The sequence below is a fragment of the Chrysemys picta genome, chromosome 5, assembly GCF_011386835.1.
Source record: "Chrysemys picta bellii isolate R12L10 chromosome 5, ASM1138683v2, whole genome shotgun sequence".
In the NCBI taxonomy this organism is placed as follows: domain Eukaryota; kingdom Metazoa; phylum Chordata; order Testudines; family Emydidae; genus Chrysemys; species Chrysemys picta.
Window position 1 is genome coordinate 125321803 of NC_088795.1, and position 21074 is coordinate 125342876.

At 42.5% G+C, this 21074-nt stretch overlaps 1 protein-coding gene and 1 long non-coding RNA gene across 2 annotated transcripts in view; one reads left to right on the forward strand and one right to left on the reverse strand.

Moving 5' to 3' along the window:
* NSD2 (nuclear receptor binding SET domain protein 2) overlaps positions 1–21074 on the reverse strand; it is a 179965-nt gene that overhangs the window by 150142 nt on the left and 8749 nt on the right. The window lies entirely within an intron of this gene.
* LOC135983796 (uncharacterized) lies at positions 14–7116 on the forward strand. Its single transcript, XR_010601609.1, has 3 exons — positions 14–142; positions 876–944; positions 6980–7116. It is a non-coding gene; the product is annotated as an uncharacterized LOC135983796 (long non-coding RNA).

A 21074-nucleotide genomic window follows, 5' to 3' on the forward strand; every position in this document is an offset into this window, starting at 1 on the left:
GACGCCGCCGCCGCGCGGCCCTTGGAGCGGCTGTTTCAAATCCCCCCGCACGGAACCGCCCGTCTACGCAGCCCCGCGGCCGGGAGCGGGGTCAGGCTCTGCCTCGGGCCGGGCCCTGCCTCGCTAGCCCCTGCGACAGGCGGTAACGGGACCTTGATTGCAAACGGCGGGGGCCTGGAGGATGGCGGGAGGGAAGCTGCCGCAGGGCGGGGTGTGGGGACTCCCCAGACGGGGCGGTGTCGTGTCTTGCCCACCTCATGAGTCACGGCGCAATAGACCCGAGGAGCTGCCCCTGTGAGACCCCCACACGCGTTCACCCCCTGCCAGCCAAAGGCGGAACAATTCCCCTCAGCACCCCATACGCGCCCCCCCCCCCCTTCTGAACCCGTCCTGCGCCCTCCAACCGCGCGAAGGGCTGGCCCTGTCCAGGCTGGGCCTCTGCGCCGCGGCTGTGCTGAGTCCCATACTGTTCCCTCTCCACTGCTGGGTGGAGAGAGTCTCGCCCTTTTACATGTTCCTCTCCCTGCCCACGGCTCAGCCTGCCAGGACAGATGCTCTGGCTCCCACCCTAATATTTCCTCCTTTTCTGAATCCTTTTGTAGATCAGTAGGTGTAAACTCTCTGCTGCCTCTCACCCTGGGTTATAAAGTCACTCCATTTCATACCTGAGGCCTTTCCTTTCCCAGGCATTTAGACATCCGTCTACAACGGTGGCGGATTTGGGTGTAAGTAGACGGCATAGTCTCCATCATCGTAATCCAAACAACCTTAACTCTACCTTTTTGGCTTTGTCTAGACTAGGATTTAAAGGTGGGATGTTACGTGTTAGCTAGTCCCTCCCTGTGCTTTAACTTGATCAATTTAACATCTTAAAGGCAGCATGGATTGGCCTGGAGTCTCCTGGAATTGGCATCAATCTCCCAGTGACTATTGACAGCAATCAGGTAGATTTTAATAGGTTATTTTAAAAAAATGATTGTTATGTTGGGGGGGGGGGGAAATCTCCCAGAATAGCTTCAGTCAGAGTTGGCAACCCTACTTGCATACCTTAGACTTTTAAAACACATTAGCTAAAGGCTAACATCACCTTTTAAATCCTAGTGTAGACAAGGCCTAACAGTCACAATAACTGCAAAGTGTAAATGAACCCATTCATGGCACAGTTTCTGCTGAGAATGGTACACAAAAACATCATTACCTAACTTTTACTCATACAAAGATTAGAAACATTCTGGCCTTCCATACAACTAATTAAAAAAAATCCAAGACATTTTAACCACTCAGGTTAGATTTCAGATATGACTGTCTAAAACATTTCCATATTGCCTATCACAGTACTACATAAGCACATCTGGGTAGCATTTTTTTCCTTGGGGAGCAAAATAATTCCACCTCTAACTAGACAAATATAATTGGAGACAAAGCTAATCTTGATACGAGATCATAAATATGTCCATTATATCAAAACAAGAACTAATGTTGTAATAAACCATCAAACGTGATGATGCAAAGCACAGAATACTCGTTTATCCCAGGTCAAAATTTTCAAACTGTGGTTGCCTCAGTTTAGACACCAAATAAAAGCAACATGAATTTCAAAGGTGCTGAGAGCCCACAGCTCCTATTTAACTCAGTGGGAATTGTAGGTAATTAACATTAGGGATCCTAGTTTGGAAAACTTTTGCACAAATTTATATTATTATTTAAAAGGTTGTACACACCTCCCATTAAAGTCTAGGGAAAAAAACATTTAAGAACCACACTGCAGGAATAACTAGGTGAAATTCTGTGCCCTATGTTATATGGAAGGTCAGACTAGATTGGGGTTCTCAGCCTTTTTTGAATCACACCCCACTTCCTATTTATTTATTTAGTTTAGTAGGAGGCCTCCTCCTCAAAAATTGGTCTTTCCAATGTAATCTAGATGGAACTGGAATCATTAATGCATTGACTGAAAGAGCTGGGCTTGTTTAGCCTAACCAAAAGAAGTCTGAGGGGAGATATGATTGCTCTCTACACATATATGAGAGGAATAAATACCAGGGTAGGAGAGGAATTATTTAAGCTCAGTACCAACGTGGACACAAGAACAAATAGATATAAACTGGCCATCAGGAAGTTTAGACTTGAAATTAGACAAAGGTTTCTAACCATCAGAGGAGTGAAGTTCTGGAACAGCCTTCCAAGGGGAGTAGTGAGGGCAAAAGACACATCTGACTTCAAGACTAAGCTTGATAAATTTATGGAGGGGATGGTATAATGGGATAGCCTAATTTTGGCAATTAATTGGTCTTTGACTATTAGTGGTAAATATGCCCGATGGGATGTTAGATGGGGTGGGATCTGAGTTACTACAGAGAATTCTTTCCTGGGTGTCTGGCTGGTGAGTCTTGCCCACATGCTAAGGGTTTAGCTGATCGCCATATTTGGGGTCGGGAAGGAATTTTCCTCCAGGGCAGATTGGCAGAGGCCCTGGGGGTTTTTCGCCTTCCTCTGCAGCGTGGGGCATGGGTCACTTGCTGGAAGATTCTCTGCATCTTTAAGTCTTTAAACCATGATTTGAGGACTTCAATGGCTCCAGACACAGGTTTGATACAGGAGTGGGTGGGTGAGATTCTGTAGCCTGCGTTGTGCAGGAGGTCAGACTAGATCAGGGATGGGCAACCTTTGGTACACGGTTCGCCAGGGTAAGCACCCTGGCTGGCTGGGCCGGTTTGCTTACCTGCCACGTCCTCAGGTTCGGCCGATCGTGGCTCCCACTGGCTGCGGTTCGCCGCTCCAGGCCAATGGGGAGCGGCGGGAAGCGGCGCGGGATGAGGGATGTGCTGACCTTAAAGTCTATGATTCTACTTTAACTAAATCAGTCTTGTGGCACCTTTGAGACTAACAGAAGTACTGGGAGCATAAGCTTTCGTGGGTAAGAACCTCACTTCTTCAGATGCATCTGAAGAAGTGAGGTTCTTACCCACGAAAGCTTATGCTCCCAGTACTTCTGTTAGTCTCAAAGGTGCCACAGGACCCTCTGTTGCTTTTTACAGATTCAGACTAACACGGCTACCCCTCTGATAAATCAGTCTTGCTGATCATCCTGCCCCGCCCCAGCACTGTCCCCAGGTGCTGCTGGGCAACTTTCAGCACCCTGGGTTCATCACCCGGCCTTGGGCTGCAGCAGCCCTGAGAGGGAGGCTGCCCCTAAGCAGCCCCTTCCTGACCTGGAGCAGCTGGTAAGCACTTCAGGGTAGGAAGGGGGATTATTCCTGCCTTTCAAAGCAGAGTCCCTAGGGGCTGGAGTCACAGAGGAGCTGTGTAAAGGGGAGAGTCCTTGCAGGGCGCCTTTGCAGCCAGTGCACCTGGCCCTCTGTAAGTGGTTGGGCCCCGTGGTGCCCTACGTGTGCCCATGCAAACTTCACCTGGCACACTGGGTGCTCGTGATGGGGCCGGAGCTTCCTGTGCACATGCTAGCAGAATCATGGGGCTCTTTTGGGGGCTGAGCAAGGCTTGCTTCGAAGCTGGGGGCTTGGCACATCACGTTCGGCCTTTCCTGAAAAGTTGGCAAAGTTGGACAGCTTGGGCAGCCAAGTGCAACGTCCCACAGAGAGCTGGTTGAAGAGGTGGAGGCGCCGGGTCTGCGCTCTGCTGTGGGCTGCTATCATGCTCCTTGGGAGGCTGCACAGAGCACCAAGTGATGGGAGAGGAAGTAAATGAAGGAGAGGTTACAGCGATTGCAAGGTTCATGACAGGGCTAAGGCTGCGTATACAAAACAGCAGGTAGGAGGGGATGCTGCTGCTGCGTAATGGGTAATAAGGATGTTGGGGCCAAAACATTGCCATATTTTCTACTTAAGTTATTCACTGGTCGGACCTGACTATCAATGTTTACAAATGGGTCCTGGTCCAAAAAAGGTTGAGAACCCCTGGTTTATATAACTCTTAGCTTTGTATTTCCATAGCTTTTAAAGTTTGTGGGTGTTTTTACAGATGTGTTTAATGGTACATCTTCTCTTGAAATGCATTTAGCAGTTAAGTGGTTAGCACTTAAAACTTTAAGTACTCATTGCTTTGTAATGGTAACTTTAATCATCAGGTGATTAAAGTTTTAATCACCCAACAATTAAAGCTTTAATTTCAAAGTGGCTGGAGGAGTTCTGTCCATAATGATGAAGATTCATTAATAATTTTTAAATGACTTTTCTGTGAAAACTACCTTATGCTCAAGTGTATAGAGCCCTGTCTACAAGTATGAAATTTGGAGTTCTTAAACATTTCCTGTGCTGAGAAAAAGGTGGCCAAAGAAACATGACACTGGTGTAAAATTTTAATATAGTTAAATTTGGATTAAGTACCACCTCAAAGGATTTATTTTTTGGTTATTGGTAATTTTCAAGTTCTCCTAGCATATTTTAATAGCATGTTTTCAGTCAAATCACTGCTTCCAATTAAAATTATTACAACTGGGTAGAAAGTAGGACTTAAAATGGAAGTCTGAATGCAACTCTAACAAAACTGCCATGCTCCCAATCTGTATTTACACACAGAATTTCCTCATCTCTTTTCTTGTATCTTTAGTTTTGTACAATGTTATATGGAAATATTAAACTCCCAAATGATTTTATTTTTCGAGAGATGACGCACACTGGTGATTCCCACAGGAAAACACTGAAGTGGGAAAACTGGGTTACTTACCAGTAACTGGAGTTATACAAATAAATTGCCTACCTACTCTTGGGGGCAAATTCTGTGCTAAGTTACATTAATATAAATCTAGGTCTATGCAACTTTAATAAAGAGAATCACATTTTTATTCTGCACATATTAAAATATACAAGATCCTGACAGTCAATGAGGTTCTCACTTTTTTTTTTTTTCTTTTTCCCCTCTTCTGTCAGTAGTCTAAGATTTGGTGAAAGGATTTTACTTCCATGAGATAAGTTCAAGAAGACAGAGATACTTCTTATAACAAAAATGTTGCATGCACTTACTTATTCAGATCATAGGTCTTGTCTACATTAGAGAAATTTGCACCAGTGTTAACTACATCTGTATAGTTTGGCTGTAATCTGGTTATATGAGTAAACTGCAGCAATGGAAGCTCCACTTCACATTGTGTAATGTGTCTACATAGGTGTAGTTAACACTGGTGCAAATTTCTCTAATGTAGACGAGGCCTATAATCCATTTGCCTAATAAATGAATGCAACAAATTTTATGTTAAAAAGAAAAGTCTGTCTTCTTTAGCTTATACCATACAAGCAAATCCTTCCATTTATCTATACAATAGATGTTGGACGTGATTGTCCACTGCCATCTGCCTTGTGTAGTCATTTTCACTTGTGCAAAATGAGTTCAAAGGAATTTTGAACTCACTTTGCACAGGTTTAAATCACTACACAGAGCAATGCAGAATGAGGCTCTTGGTATTGTCAATCAAATCTGATGCATAGTATATATGTTTTTCAATGGTGTGGTTAAAATACTTGAAGCAAAAGGCCCCCCCTCTGTTTTCAGTAGTTGCAAGTTTCTGTAGTTTCCAGATCAGGGCTCTTAGTGTTTTCATTCGTTTTCATTTACATTTCTTACGATTTTGAATTAGCCAATCTTTTTTTTAAAACAGGTTGATGTTGTTCTGGTGGCAGAACAGATCACTGGAGCTAAATGGTCTCTGACTTGACTAGGCAATAGCATTCATTTGCTAATTACTCTTTTGTTTCCGTTAGTATCTGCTGTTTCATTGCTCCTTATTTTCAGTTTTATGGATCTACTGTATAAAAACAGTATCATGCTAGGTAGTCCTTTGTTCAATTGAAGTAACAGATTTAAACAAATGTAATGATTGTGTATTTTTCTGGAAATATTTACAAAAATTAATTGGTCTATGCTGTGTGCAGTGCAGAGTTTCACTGCCACAGTGAGACCACTAGAAGGAATTGTATATACACTGCACCTTCCCTTACAAAGTGCAGAGAGAGTGGGTGAGGCCATGGTACACTTCGCGATAATTTCGTGCAGTGTTAAGTCACCATATGACAGCCAGAGAAATGCCAACTAGTGTAAGACCTCACTTCACTCAGCCAGAAATCAATATTTTAAAAAATTTAGCATTAGGTATCAAACCTTTTTATAGTCTCAAGTGATCTCAGTAGTGAGGTCACACATACTCTTCAAACTTTTCATATAGTTCAAATTCACCTTTATCTCATGCATAGGAATAATGATAGTTTTTGATGTTATTCTTTATAACTAAGTTTCTTCTTCAGTCTGAAAAATAATATTCTCTAACAATAAATAACAATGCATATGATTGTTTATTTGCATTAACAATCAAAATGGTTATTACATGCCATCACTATAGGACAAAATTAAGGCAGTTTAGTTGCCCTAACTGAGCATTTCTATACCGTAGCTTGTGTGGATTTATTTTAAGTTTAACCTTAACTCTGGATTTCCTGGATTTATAACAGTAGTTTTAATAATTATATCCTAATAATGTATTTTACTTTAAATTATTGACACATATATGCTCTGACTTTTAATTTTTTTTAACATAGTATTTGTCTAGAAATAAATAAGCCAAGGTGAATTCCATGTACGAGTAATTGAGAAAAATTTTGCTTTTTTATATAAGTAGACCAGAGACTACCGGTATTTCCACTGTATACCAGTGCCAAAGAATAAAACGTTTTAAGGGTTAAATTGATAAAACAAGACTGTCTTACAATCTTCTGCAATCCTTATTGATGTTGAGCAACTCTTCATTTTGCAAATATGTTCATCCTTGCTATCTCAGTGCTGAATGGTGAGGATGAATATACCTGTCCTAAGGGTTAATTTCACTCTCTTTTAAGCATGCCATTGTCCTGTTAACAGTAATTGTTGTTGGAGTGATTATGATCAGATTAACTGGTTGTAGTTATTATGTTGATCAATTTCCTGTTTTGAGGGTTTGCAGCTCATTCCCTCGATATGTTTGTTTTCTTCTTAGGAGGATGTCTTGGCAGCCATTTTCAAGTGAATCCACTATATTTGGGTGCTTCAATATTTGGGGGCCCAACTTGAGATGCCTATGGCCTGTTCTGCTGGGGTACCAAGCCCCTACAGAACCAGTTGACTTTAATGGGAACTGTGATACCTATCATATCTGTCTCAATGTATCTTAAATTAGGCACCCAAAGTGAAAAGACAGACATTTTTGAGAATGTAGGCCATACTGTTGAAAGGTCACCTCTGCTGACTTTTTTTCTCTTGCTGTGAATACTGAATAAAGTATTTCTTCCCTCCTCCCCAATGTTACTATCCCCATCTTCACCCTAGATATGTTTTTAAATCCTCTGAACTATATTGGTTTGTTTCAATGACTGTAGGTATGCCATAGCCTGTTCTTTGCAAATCACTGCAAGCATATTGCTAGCCATCCTTGTCTGGTGATTAGGATCCTAGCACTCAGTCAGAGGTGGCTAATAATCTGCCTCCAGTGAGTTAGAGAGACAAGGTGGAGTCTTGTAGCTGTGTCAGTCCCAAGACATTAGAGAGCGATCCTGGGACCGACACAGCTACAACAAAACTGCAGTGAGTTAGCCAGTCAGGTTATGCTACTGCTCGCTCTCTGTAAGAGGCTGTAGGAATGACCCACAGGTACTTATGATAGTTGTGTTGGTAACTCCAAATCTACAGGCATTTGTTATAAATACATCACTACAGAAACATTGCCTCTCTGACCCCCATTTACCCAGCAGCAGAATTAATTACTGTCAAAGTTAAGAATATACTCAATAGAGAAAAAGATTTAGGGCCACAATGTGCCTAGACACTGGGTGCTTGCGGATGAGAGTGCACAAGAAGACTCCACACCTTGCTCTTCCTCACACAGCCTCTGGGCACAATTGCAGTTCCTCCTATCACTCTCATGGGCACTAGCCATCCCAAAGGGGTATGGTCATGATCCTCAGCTCTTCTGTAATGGCCTGAGTATCTGGCTAGACATGTTGCATTTGTTGAACTGGCTTGGTTATCTGGATTCTCTGCTGGAGCTACCCCTGTGGCTTCACACCACCTCCAGGGTGGGACAATGGAAAGCCTTTTATCAGTGTAATTTGGAGTGATCTCTCTATTTTCTCTCTATCCATTTCTCTCACTTTTTCCCTGTTGGTTTCTCCTTTTGCTCTGTCTTGTCTCTTCAATTCCCTTTCATATTGGCCTAACTGTGGATATGTCTACCCTACAAGCGCTACACGTGCAGTACTGTAATGTAGACACTTTTACAGTGACAGAAGAGGTTTTTCCATAACTAGTGAGATGGAGTAGATAGATGGAAGAATTCTTTGTTAATGCTTTGGGTTTTGCCCCAGCAGAGTATACAAAGATTACAAAATGGCATTTCTCTGTTCTGCATGTTGAAGGAATGGGAGCTCTTCTTTTTTCTGGCCTAGGATTGGAAAAGAAACTGGGGTAGAGCTATATCCTGGTTGATGTAGAAGCAAGATACAACTTCTGGGAGGAAACTGCAGCAGCAGCATCAAAAAACTATTCTCTTTGGGCAAAAAGAGTCTGAGGCAGGAGAGAACTGCCAGTTTGCTACACCTCACGCTGAGGTTATAGAATCAAGGGGAAATATTTTCTGTGTAATAGAATGATTCCCAGAAGCTCAAATGAAATTCTGCAGTATCTGAAGAAGATCAGGTTAAAGTTGTAAGAGGAGATCAGATATCTGATCAGTAGCCCGAGCCTCACGTAACACACTGACCACAGGACTTAGATATTAGAGACTAGCTTCAAATGATAATTATGCTTCCTCTGAATGCTGCTACTTGTATTCATTGGGCCTGTCCCAACTCCCATTCTTTTTTTTAAAACTCGCCAAAACTCTTCTGCAGGAATTCTAAGATGGAAACAATAAAATTGCTTGCTCTTTTAGTGAAGTGAAGACATCTATGTAACTATGACTGTATATATTGTAATATAGAACATACTTTATATAAAGTGCCACACTTTGGAATTATGTAAAGTTAAAAAACAATAGAAAGCAATTTCTGTTCTTAATTTTTTTTTAATAAGTTACCCACTTAAGAAATCACATTTAAACTTCCTGTAACTCTAACGGCCTGTTTCTCTTCCTCCTTTAAAAGGTATCAGTAAAATATTCTTTCAAAAAATCATTCTGTTGAAAATATACCTATTTACTGTATGTATTCTGTATCAAGTATTCTTTTACTGGTATTTTACAGTTTTGTTCTGAGTTCTCACTGACTTTCTATGAATTTCCTCTTCATTCCCTGGGGGTAAATCCTTCGATCTCTAGCTGCCTTTGGGATAGCTCCATTCAATACCTAGGAGTTCCTTTTAATAACTGACTCAAGCTCCTACCTAGTAATCTGGGAAAACTAAACACCACGCCTGGACACCTCTAAGAGGCAATACTTCCTGGTGCACAAGCACTGAGTCTGTATAAAAAAAAGAAAACTTTTATTAAAAAGGAAAAGGAACCCTTATTTGCAAAAGCACCACACCTCTTTCTTTCACTGGGATGTGGCATCTCTAACCCCCACTTAGCAAGTGAAATTCTGTTTAGGTGACCCCTCAACTGGGACATGCTAAGTACAGTCAGGGGTGGCAGGTTTGTATAATTTTTGGTGGTGCCCAGAACGGGTTCAAGTCCCACCTCCCTCCCCTGCCTCAGGCTCTGGGAGGGAGTTTGGGTGCACTGCTGGTGGTGATGGCGGGGACCTGAGGCCCTTTTAAATTGCCAGGGGCAGCAAGCGGGGCTAGGGGAGAGACCCGGCTCCGAACTTCAGTGGAGCTGGACCCCCTCATATTGGGGGAGCAGGGGCACCACGGGCCCATACAACTCGCCGCCCCTAAGTACAGTTCTGTTGCTCTTTACTCATAAAATAAGAATAACATTTCATTATCCCTGCATTCAAATTTAAATTTTTTTATTAAAGCTAATGTTAAAATTATATAATATGCAGGTTAAGGAAAGAATGTCTGTACATCTGGGTACAGTGCTTAAATTATCCCAAAGTACAAAGGTTGGTTTAAAAGTAATAAAATATATATAGTACATACTCAGCAATAAACCAAAACAGTTCCATCTGCTGAACATCTAGGCAGAGTAGGTGTGTCTATGCAAATATGATCTGCTCATGAAGTCTTTTTCCTCCAGTTCATCAGGGGAGAGCTCATTCAGACCCTGCTTATATCTACATTGCTTTATCAAAACTGGGTCAGATTCACTCCTGTAGAGACATGGGTGAAAATTGCACCTCTGTGCACCCAGAACCTGTGCCAGAGGAGAAATCGACCAATAGGGAAGGGCAAGTTGTGATACTGCCACTGGAGGCTGCCTAGAAGACATGCCAAATCAGGTAATGAATGTTCTTGCCTCCTTCCCAGATAGTTCATCCCTTTTTGTGGGCTGCATCAGCTGGCTCTACGTCCCCTAGTGGGGTGGGGATGGCTAGTGGCCAGTGCTGCTGCACCCCTAGTCCTTGGGGTCTTTCCACCCCACAGGCTGGATTTCTTCAGCAGAAGCTGGTACAACCCAATGAGTGAATCTGGATTGTTTGAGTTAGTAGATGCTCTTTAATATTGTTGATGATCATAATAAATTCTGCTTCTATTCTCCAATTCTTGACTGTGTTTGGGTGGTAGGTTGGAAGATATATGTCCCTGTATTATCAGCACCTCCTAGCACAAGAATCGTTAATTATGTTATTGTATGCAGTGTTTGTTTGTCCCTGGATATTAGACACTCATCCACTTTGTCTCAGTAATTACATTCCAAGGCAGCATCACACAGTGGATGCCTCATTGGCCTGGCTTATGAGTGCACTAGGGTGACCAGATAGCAAGTGTGAAAAATCGGGACGGGGATGGGGGGTAATAGGAGCCTATATAAGAAAAAGACCCAAAAATCGGGACACCTGGTCACCCTAGAGTGCACTATTGGGAAATGAGAGGTTGGGTGCTTTTGTGGATTTTTTTTAAACAGCTAAATTAGGATGGGATTGTCTTCAGGGGACTACTGTCAATCTTAGAGTTAAGCATACACGTGTTTGCAGAACCAGGGCTTTAGTTTAGACAGTGATTTACAGGGCTGAGAATCTGTGTTTAGCCGTATTGCATTCATGTGCATTAGAATGCCCCAGCTCACCTCCGCTTCACCTCTGCCTCCTCCCCTGAGCGTGCCTTCCCCGCTTCTCCCCCTAGCTCTATAAACAGCTGTTTCGCGGCGGCAAGAGTGGGAGGGAGGAGGGGGAACGTGGTGCACTCGGGGAAGAGACGGGGCCCGGGCCGGGATTTGGGGAAGGGGTCCAATAGGGGCAGGGAGGGGGCGGAGTTGGGGCGGGGACTTTGGAGAAGGGGTTGGAATGGGTGCGGGAGAGGGTGGGGCAGGGGTGGAGTCGGGTAGGAGGTCAAGCACCCACCGGCGCCGGGAAAAGTTGGCGCCTATGTTGGTATGTGCCATATTCACTTATGGTGCTATTTAAGTAATGAATAAAAATGAATAAAAGAGTAATGGTTTCTTATTTTCTTCTGTATTTAGGGCTGGTGAAGATCTTAATCTTTTCCTGGTAGTAGACTATTTAGTATCTATCAATACACAATCTTTTGTTTTATCTTACTTTTGTGACCGGTTTACATATTGCTAAAGGGAACAAGTACCCTAACTTTGATTCACCTTCAGTTTCTTTTTTCCTTTCAACAAATACATAAAAAGGAGTCAGACAGTTTCTGTTTTGCCCTAAGCAACAAATGACTCTGGTATCCATCCCAACAGCTTCAGGAGCTAAGAGGGCAGGAATGCTCTCTGAAAGGCTGTGGCACATTTTTCTGTGGCTGCAGCTGTAACACAGCCCTTCCACAGGGGACAAGGAACTGCACAGTGATGAATCCATGGGTTGAGTAATAAACAGATACGTTTATAAGTGAGAATAATATGCTAGGATAGCACTGTGCAGGATACAGAAGACACATGGTCCCTGTGTAGAAGAGACCACAGTCTACTGGCGTTAAACAATACAAATCAGTCACAAAATAAATTAAATAAAAAGAAATGGATTTCTTGTTAAAATAAGAATATAATTCTTCCAGTTATTATGAAACAGAAGAGCATTTTAAGGAGGAATTTGAAAAAGGAGTACTAGTAGGATGGTAAGTGCGCCAAGAAAGAGGGAGTTGCAGGTATGGGCAATATAAAATATGGCACTAAAACAAGAGTGGAAAGTGAATAGGTGGGGGTTGAACATATGGGAGGAGAGAAGCAGGGATGCCACATTAGCTTCATCAAACTCAACCTTCCCTCCCCCCAAACCCACTTTTTTTTTTTAAATCTAAATTGGGTTAAAATTAAGAAACTTTCTTTATTCCATAAAACAATAGAGCATCTTCATCTGGGCTTTGAGCAAATAGCGTATCCAGTTGACGTTTCCCTTCACAGTAAACTCCTTTCCCCATCACCTCCCCAAACAAAAACAAAAAAAACCTAAAAACCCCAGCCTTCTTTCCATCCCAACCAATATCAATTTTAACTAGTTTTTAAAAACCCAGCCAGTTATAATAGTTACCCTTTTTGACCAAAGCAGTTAGTCAAAGTTTGGGGCCCTAGGGTTGTTCCAGTTAAGAGTAGAAATTGATGGAATCTGGTATTTTCTCTGATGAAATCTTGCTTATTTACAAGAAATGTACAAAGTCCTGCTTCTCCAAATGCAGGAGGAACCAAAGACAAAAGGACTAGTTTCTTAGCTTACAGACTCAAGCTTGTTTTCAGCCAGCACCCCGCAAGGCAGAAACTGTATCTAGGGTTCTCTCATGGTCACACCATGCTTACAGGCTGCTGGCTGGATTTCTTCAGGCTGTCTTCTGCTTTCTTTTTGGTTCTGTATTCTGCCTCTTTCCCCCACCATTCCAAAAACACAAACAAACAAAAACTCGGTAAAAACCCCTCTGTCTATACAGTCCAAAACACCTAGGTGGGTTCACATAACCCTTTTGTTGGAGAATTGTAATTAACTCATCTTTACTGTAAAGGGTATGTTCATACCCATTGTCTCTCTGAGGTTTTAACTCCTAACAAGGTTTCATTTAGCTCATAACCTTTTTTTAAAAAGATTCAAATCACTTGCACCATTGTTCTAACACTCAGTGGTAAGGCCATCAGATCACTGTAGCATTCCGACCATGTCCTCCCACCCTCAAGGAAGGACCCCCAACATGCACGCCATGCCAAGGTGGTCAAGAGGGGATAGCATATAGAGTGAACTACAGTGGGGGAAATTCTTAGCTATCTGTGACAGCAATTTTGTGCTGCTCATTGGCACAGAAAGGCTATAAAAGGGGCATAGCAGGGATAAGGATCTGGCCCAGTTTTCCTAAAGACTGATTTTTCTAAACATTTTCCTGTGATTTATAGTAAGCAATTGGTTTGTAGTTTAATTTAGTACTGTGCACTTAAACACACCAATATTATATAGTCACTGGGGATTTCTGAGCAGTTGAGAGAACACGTCTGCATAATGCTTTTCACTTGCTTTGAGAGCAGCCCAATTTGTGGATTGCCTGTATAAGACAATGTTTGGAGCACAGTCACATGATCAACCTGCATTTTCTTGCAGTCTTCATGATCTGTTGCACCATTTTGTTACAAGCTGTTTAGTCTGTTGATGCATAGATCTGAGCATCTTCCTTTAAGAGTAATAAATCAACATTACACAACGTTTAAGATTTCATTAAGAGATTATTTCAGAATTAAGACATTGCTGAGTGAGGGTCATATAAATCAATCTTTCAGTTATTCCATTTTCAGTTGTACTACAGTGAGCAGTACCCTGCTCGTTGTTAGAAAGCTTATGGTGTTAGAATACTGATAAGATGATATTGCATTCTGAATACATTTTCGGCTGTTGGATGAAATCTGCAATGCGTTATGACAGGTGCATTTGGATTTATATTAATATGCCTTGAAATTGCCAAATTATAACATTCTAGAGATGAGGTTGGTTTTGAAAAAATAGAATTATTCCAGGGAGAATATTTAATAAAAGAAAATTCTTGCAGTGGGAAAAGCAGAGCATAGTACTAATTTTATTTGACTAATCAATGTAATAATGAGTCCTGGTGCAGTCTTAACTCTGAAGCCATAATTGTTACCTCTATAATAATGGCTAATACTTGAGAGAGCTCATATTCATATTTAAAATGTTTCACAAACATTAATCAAGATGCCTATACAATAGGTAGCCATTTCAACAGATTGTGTCTCATTTTCACAAAGAGGTTAAGTGACTTTTTCAAGGCCACAACTAATGTTAGAGACAGAGACAGATTAGAACACCTAAATTCTTGGCTCCCATTCCTGTGCTCAGGCTACTAGACTACAGTACTTCTCTCGTTCTCTCTCTCTCAGTAATGATGGAATAAAACTAAATGGAACTCACATGCAATCCAATCAAAGGGCCTGTATCAGCAATGTAGGTTTCCATATGTATAGTTATGCAATGATTTCCAAATTAAATGTTCTCAAAAAGAAACAAGAATATGTCTTTCTAACTACAAGCTCAACCAACAGTCAAGTTGGGCTCTTTTTTTTTCTTGCACATCACTATCAGAAATAAAGGTACTGCAAGCCAGATTATCCCCTCATTTATTTTGTGCAACACCACTGTCTTCAAATGGTGCCCTCAGTGACACCTGTATAGTTCCATGGGTTTGCATAAGTGTCAAAAGCTGGAACTAAACACAATTTTGCTGCAGATGAACACGGATTAGAATCTATTTCCTTGTATGATGACTTTTTAGTGATAAAAGGAGCAAAAAGCAATAAAGAATTGGTTGTCACTGAAGTAAGTAGATAGGATTCTGCAGACACATAGGGAACAGATAAAAAATGTTGGCAGTTTCTTTTAGTCTCTTCCTGTCATACCTTAAAAGCTTGAAAAGCAAATCTTTCCCAGCTATTCCTATTGTTTTCTATTTGGCAAATATTGGCACCTTCACCTTGCATTTCAAATAGTGTTAAACTTAAAACAGCATCATAGTAGTTACAGAAGGGCAAGACCCTTGACGTCATAGGGTCAGATTTATCCCTAGTCTAACTCTATTTGCTTCAGTGGAGTTACACCAATGAGGTCTTTGGGCTGTGCATCACTCTGCAAGGGTAGAATACAGTCTCACTGAGAGAAAACGTGCTCTGGTTAAATAAATTTCTATAGCATCTTGTCTTGACATATCTGAGAGATCCATCTTTCTCAATTAGCATCAGTATGATTCTGGGAATAGTCTCTGGTAATTAACTATTGCTGCTGCAGAGTCAACTTTAGACATGACACTGATGGCTAGTGTATTTTTCTATTAATTGTTTGGTGACTGTAACAGAGTTCACTCACCAGTGGCACCTCCATCTGGGTACACTGGGGACTAGCTTTATCCTGGTCTGGCATTCCCTCCTTCAGTTGCTCACCCCCTTGTGTCTCTCTCAACTCAGGGTGCTCCATCTTCATGACTCAGCCCTCCAGCCAGGTCACTCTATAGTCTTCCCCTTCTGGAGTATTATAGTCCCTCCAGACCATACACCATCCCAGGCAGTCTTCCATACCTATTCCCACGCTGGGCCACTTCCCCAGTGACTGGTAGGGGAACCCAGGCCTGCTCATGGGAACCCAGAATAGCCCATGGACCCTATCATCATCAGCTAAGGTATACAAAGTTTCAAACCTTGCTACTCATTCCCTGGGCTTCTTCTTACTCTGCCTTCCATAGGCTTTCTCCCCTACAACCTCTGGTTAAACTCCCCTCAGGGACAGGATTCCATAGCTTTTGCACCTCACTCTGCCTCTGCTCAGCTGGGCTTCATCATCAATTAAACCTTATCAGCCCTGACTCTCCTTCAAGTGCAACCTATAAGGTTAAATGACCCTATCTGCGCTACCTTAACCCCCTCAGGTGTGGTGTAAACACCCCATCACAGCGACAGAAGAGCAAATTTTAAAATAAACCAATCAAGTAACAAGATAGAATCCGGACTATTTTCTCAGTCAGAAGAACACAGTTTTAAGGCTGATCAAATTTGGATCATGAAATCCTTTACAGTGTTTCTAGAGATAAAAAGTATTAGTAATCAACCATAGGAAAAAAATCTAGCTCAGGCCTTACGAGCTTCCATGCACCCAAATTCCTAAGTCTCTTGAACATCTGAGGGCTGCACAGGATGGCCATTTTAGAGGACCAGCTTCCTTGGGATGCTTCGCTTTGGATCCATTCTTATATTGCTCTTCCCAGCCATCCTTCTCCGCTCTCATGTCAACATGCTGGCAGTCAGACATAGATGACTGAAATCCTGCTCTTAACTGCACAGCTACAAGAACACAGGAGCAGAGAAGATAATGTTGAAATAGGAAGAAGGGCAATGAGACAACACTGAATTGGTTTGGGGAGACAGATTACAGCATAAAAGAAAAAAGCTAAAAGATGCTGACAAGCAAAAGCCAGTGGCAGGAGCAAGAGAAAGAAATTTCTGTGTATATCATAATGCAATTTTATATACCTTCACTGTTTTCATGGTGATGATCCACTAGAGGGAGATAAAGGGTAGCTTGTTGCCAGGCAGATTATGGTACTGAAGTCTGGTCTGTGATCTGCATAAATGATGCAAAGGGGTAGCTGTGATGGGAAAGCCCAGGAAACTGTAAGTTCCTTACCCCTGTGGAGCTTAGTGCTGCAGCGTTCTCTCCATAAGCTATCAATTGAACAAACACTCTTCCCCTTTCCAATCTTGCTTCCACTAAGCTTTTGTTTGAAAAATTTCCCACCCTGGTGGTAGCAACAATGAGAGCGAAGTGCAGGTTGTGACTCGTGTGTTTGCCACCATGTCATTTAGAACTGCCCTAAACAGGTAATGCTTAAAATGCTGCCTATGGTCTGGTGCCTTGCTGACAGTAGGGCTCTCAGCTTTCACACAATTTCAGAGCAGACTTCTGCCCTTACAAAGCATTGGACTGACTGGTCTATCTCTAGGTGAATCCTTCACTGGGACCTCACATGTGCCTACTGAGCATGTCCTGTCTTTATCAGCAATGACAACAATCTTCTTCCAACTATAATCTTGCCGTCTTGTGTAAAAGTTGGTAGACAAAATAAATCATTATTTTTTAATTATTTGTATTACCACTAGGAACCCTAGTTATGGACCAAGACCCCATTGTGCTACAAATCCAGAAGAAAAAGATGTTCTCTCCCTCAAAGAGCTGGCAATCTAAGTTTAAGACGAGACAGATGGACAAAGACAGATAGCAGCTTAACAGTTGTCACATTTTGTGTAGGTATCACTGGAAAGGACAGTTGCTTGGGGTCACATAACTAGGAATTAATACTGGGAATTAGAGAACAAATGAGCTGAAGGAAGAATTTTACTCCATTGGTTGTACAGGGTGAGTGCAGGTGTAACAGTACAATGGTACAGATGGGGGTTATAATCTCACATGCTATTAACCCACTAAGAGTCAAAGGAGTAAAATCAATGGGGAGTGAAAAGGAGAGAACAGAGGTTGGTGATAACGGGAAGAAGCCAAACAAAGTGTCCCATGTGTGCAAGGCATGAACTGCAGCCACATAAAGGCTTTGATGTGGTGATGCCTGTTCATTATTTTGCTATTGAATCATGACATATCTTGCCAATGATTTCTCCTCAAAATTACCATAATGTACCTGTCTCTTAGGGCATAACTACACTTGCAGATGTAGAGTGCTGGGAGTTAAACCTGCCTTCGGAGAGTGCAGTATGGAAAGTGCTGCAATCTGTCCACACTGACAGCTGCTTGCTCACTGGCGTGGCCACATTTGCGGCACTGGCGGCAGCATTGGGAGCAGTGCATTATGGGCAACTATCCCAGCATGCAAGTGACTGCAACGTGCTTTTCAAATGGGGGGGGTGGGGTGGAGTGTGACAGGGAGTGTGTTGTGTGTATGTGGGGGGAGAGAGAGTGGGTTTTTGGGGGGCTGAGAGCATGTCAGCATGCTGTCTTGTAAGTTCAGACAGCAGCAGACCTCCCACTCTCCCCCGCCTCTCTCTCTCACACACAGCATTCCCGGCTGACAGAAACAGAGCTTTCAAACGGCATATCTGCATTCCTACAATGATTCAAAACAATGACGAGAGTGGCCTCTTGAGTTAAGGGAATTATAGGACGTTTCCGGAGGCTGATCAGAGCACAGTAATGCAACACCTTGTCCATACTGGCGCTGTGGTGCTCCAGCAGGGGCGCAGTAAATGTTATTCCACTCATCGAGGTGGAGTACCAGCAGCGCTGTAGCCGCAGATTCAGAGTGCTCTATGTGCCTTGCCAGTGTTGACGAGGAGTGACCTAGGGTGCCCGGGGCTCCTTTATTGCGCTGTAACTCGCAAGTATACCTTTGCCCCGATATAACACTGTCCTTGGGAGCCAAAAAATCTTACCGCGTTATAGGTGAAACTGTGTTATATTGAACTTGCTTTGATCCACTGAAGCGCCCAGCCCCGACCCCCCTGGAGCACTGTTTTACCGCATTATATCCGAATTCATGTTATATCGGGTCGCGTTATATCGGGGTAGAGGTGTATAGCCAAGCCCTTAACCTATCACTTTCTCCATGTCTCAAGTACAAAGATAAAGTATTACACTCTATCTCCAGCCCAACCCAGCACTTGTAATTTATTTGCCAAGCAGCAAGACCTTGATCCCACAAATACTTGCACACATGCTTATCTTTGCTACCACAAATAGTTCCATTGACATTCACAGTAGTAAAGTGAAGTGTACATAAAAGTGTTTGCAAGAACTGCCACACACCAGTGTGCTCACTGCTTGAATTGTATTGCTGTCATATAATAAATACTCAACCTTTTTTGCGGGGGGGGTGGGGGGGTAGATGTATAGGTAGCAATGTAGCATATATGTTGTGTGGAGAGCTGCATATGCATATGAGAACTACTGGTCTAAATCAGTTTGGTCATCACTGCCACATTCTTGCTTTCTTGCTAGCAATCTAGCCTGTTACCCTCTCTCCTTCCCTGCTGCTCCATTCTTGCTCAACTACACCTCTGCCCCGATATAACGCGACCCGATATAACACGAATTCGAATATAACACGGTAAAGAAGTGCTCCAGGGGGGCGGAGCTGCGCACTCCGGCGGATCAAAGCAAGTTCGATATAACGCGGTTTCACCTATAACGCGGTAAGATTTTTTGGCTCCCGAGGACAGCATTATATCGGGGTAGAGGTGTATCTGCTTCTAGTTCTTTCACCACTTCCCCTTTCATTCACGCAGAGGGTGTTGCTAGGATGAGAATGCTCCACACAATGATGTCTTTTACTCTCTTCTGTTTGCTCCGTTAGACTCCACCTACTGGTCAGAAGTGACATCTGTCCGATTTTCCAGACACAGCTAAATGTCAGCATGAACATATTTTCCCCCCAGTTTGAAAGAGTTTAACAGCGTGCATGTTTATACCCTCCCAATTATATTCTCCTTCCCTGCTCATTTGTAAGATGTCAGTACTGACAACATTCAGCTGCTCTATGGGGAGATTCAGGTCAAATCTATATAAACTTTTTTTTAAATGTTGCAGTTTGGCACTTTAATAAATCAGTGTGCTTATGTGATGAGTGATTGTTTACTGTTTATGCCTATCAGCATGGAAACCAGCAGGTTTTGCTCACAGTCTCTGAAGTGGTGGAGGACACAGTTTGTCCTCATTTAGACTTTCAGCTAAACTGTGGTCAACGCTCGCTTAGCTGATATACCCAGATAATTTTGCTTGGCACAGACAAGGCCTAAGTGAGTCAGCTGCCATTCACAACATGGCTGTATATGGAGAGTAATTCTACAACCCAGTTACAACTTGAACGTTGGCCTTTAATATTTACAAGCAAGCTGCCTCTGTATTCTGGGAATCTCCTCCAAAAACTGTACTTGTGATCTGAATGAGAACTCATTCTTTTAAAAATATCAATAATTTCTTTGCCCCGTTTTAAGTGTTAACTTAGTACAACTTCCTGCGTTCTAAAGTAATTTGCTGGATGGTGGTGAATAAAGATAAGGTTAATCCTATATAGTTAAACTTATTCAAGGAGACAACCTGGAGATTGCCATGGAAACAGATCATGCAGCCTTAAAGCTTAATGCTACTTTTAAATACTATACATCCATCCCTGCACTGCACTGTAGCTTGTAAAGTTATTCCATGCAGACAAGCATAGTGCTGTAGACAGATTTACAGGATACATAGCGATCAACATACATGGCAATCTTCCCATCCCAAGGAAATAACAGCTCAGGGGAAAAACTACTTAGGAAGCTCAGTTTAGTAAACCTCCTTAGAGGAAGAGTTTACAGCCACACAGATGGGGGAGGGGATTTCCCCCTCTGATTGTGGAGATGCCTTGAGATCCACTAGGAAATCCACTTCCACCAATATAGATTCCTTGAGGAGCTAACCAGATTTGCTTCACAGTCCGTGGTTATGCACTACACCTTTTGGGTTGGTTGGATGGTGAAAGGAGCAGGAATAGATAGCAGCGGTGGATAGAGATCTAAGAGCATTATTTTCCCATGGAAAATCTGCTTCAAATAATGTGTATTTTCCAGGGGATAATACTGCAGTGAGCAGCTCCTTCATAGCTCTGCTTCCTCTCCATGGTGACCTGTCCCCCGACAAACCTGGGAAGCTGTATGTACATACTCAATGTTAGCTTTCCATTTAAGTCAGATCTTGTTTAATGCATAGTCTAATGTTGTCCCTTGGGATAAGCATGTGCTGTGCTTTCATCTGTCCCATGCACATGTCCACTCAGTATTGCCAACATCAAGAGATCAAAAATCATGAGTCAGAACTCCACTCCCTCTCCCCCCCAAAAAAAACTCATGATTTTTTGGGCCAATGACTATATTGTGTGGTTTTTTTGGTCTGTCCTTTGATTTGTGAACTCCCCCACATGTGCATGTGTGAAAGAATTAGTGTTGCCCACTCTCCCAAATGTATTGGGGAAAGTGACGATGGTCCCTGTTGCAGGAGCTCTCACCCCCTGCCCAGCAATTAATACTGTCC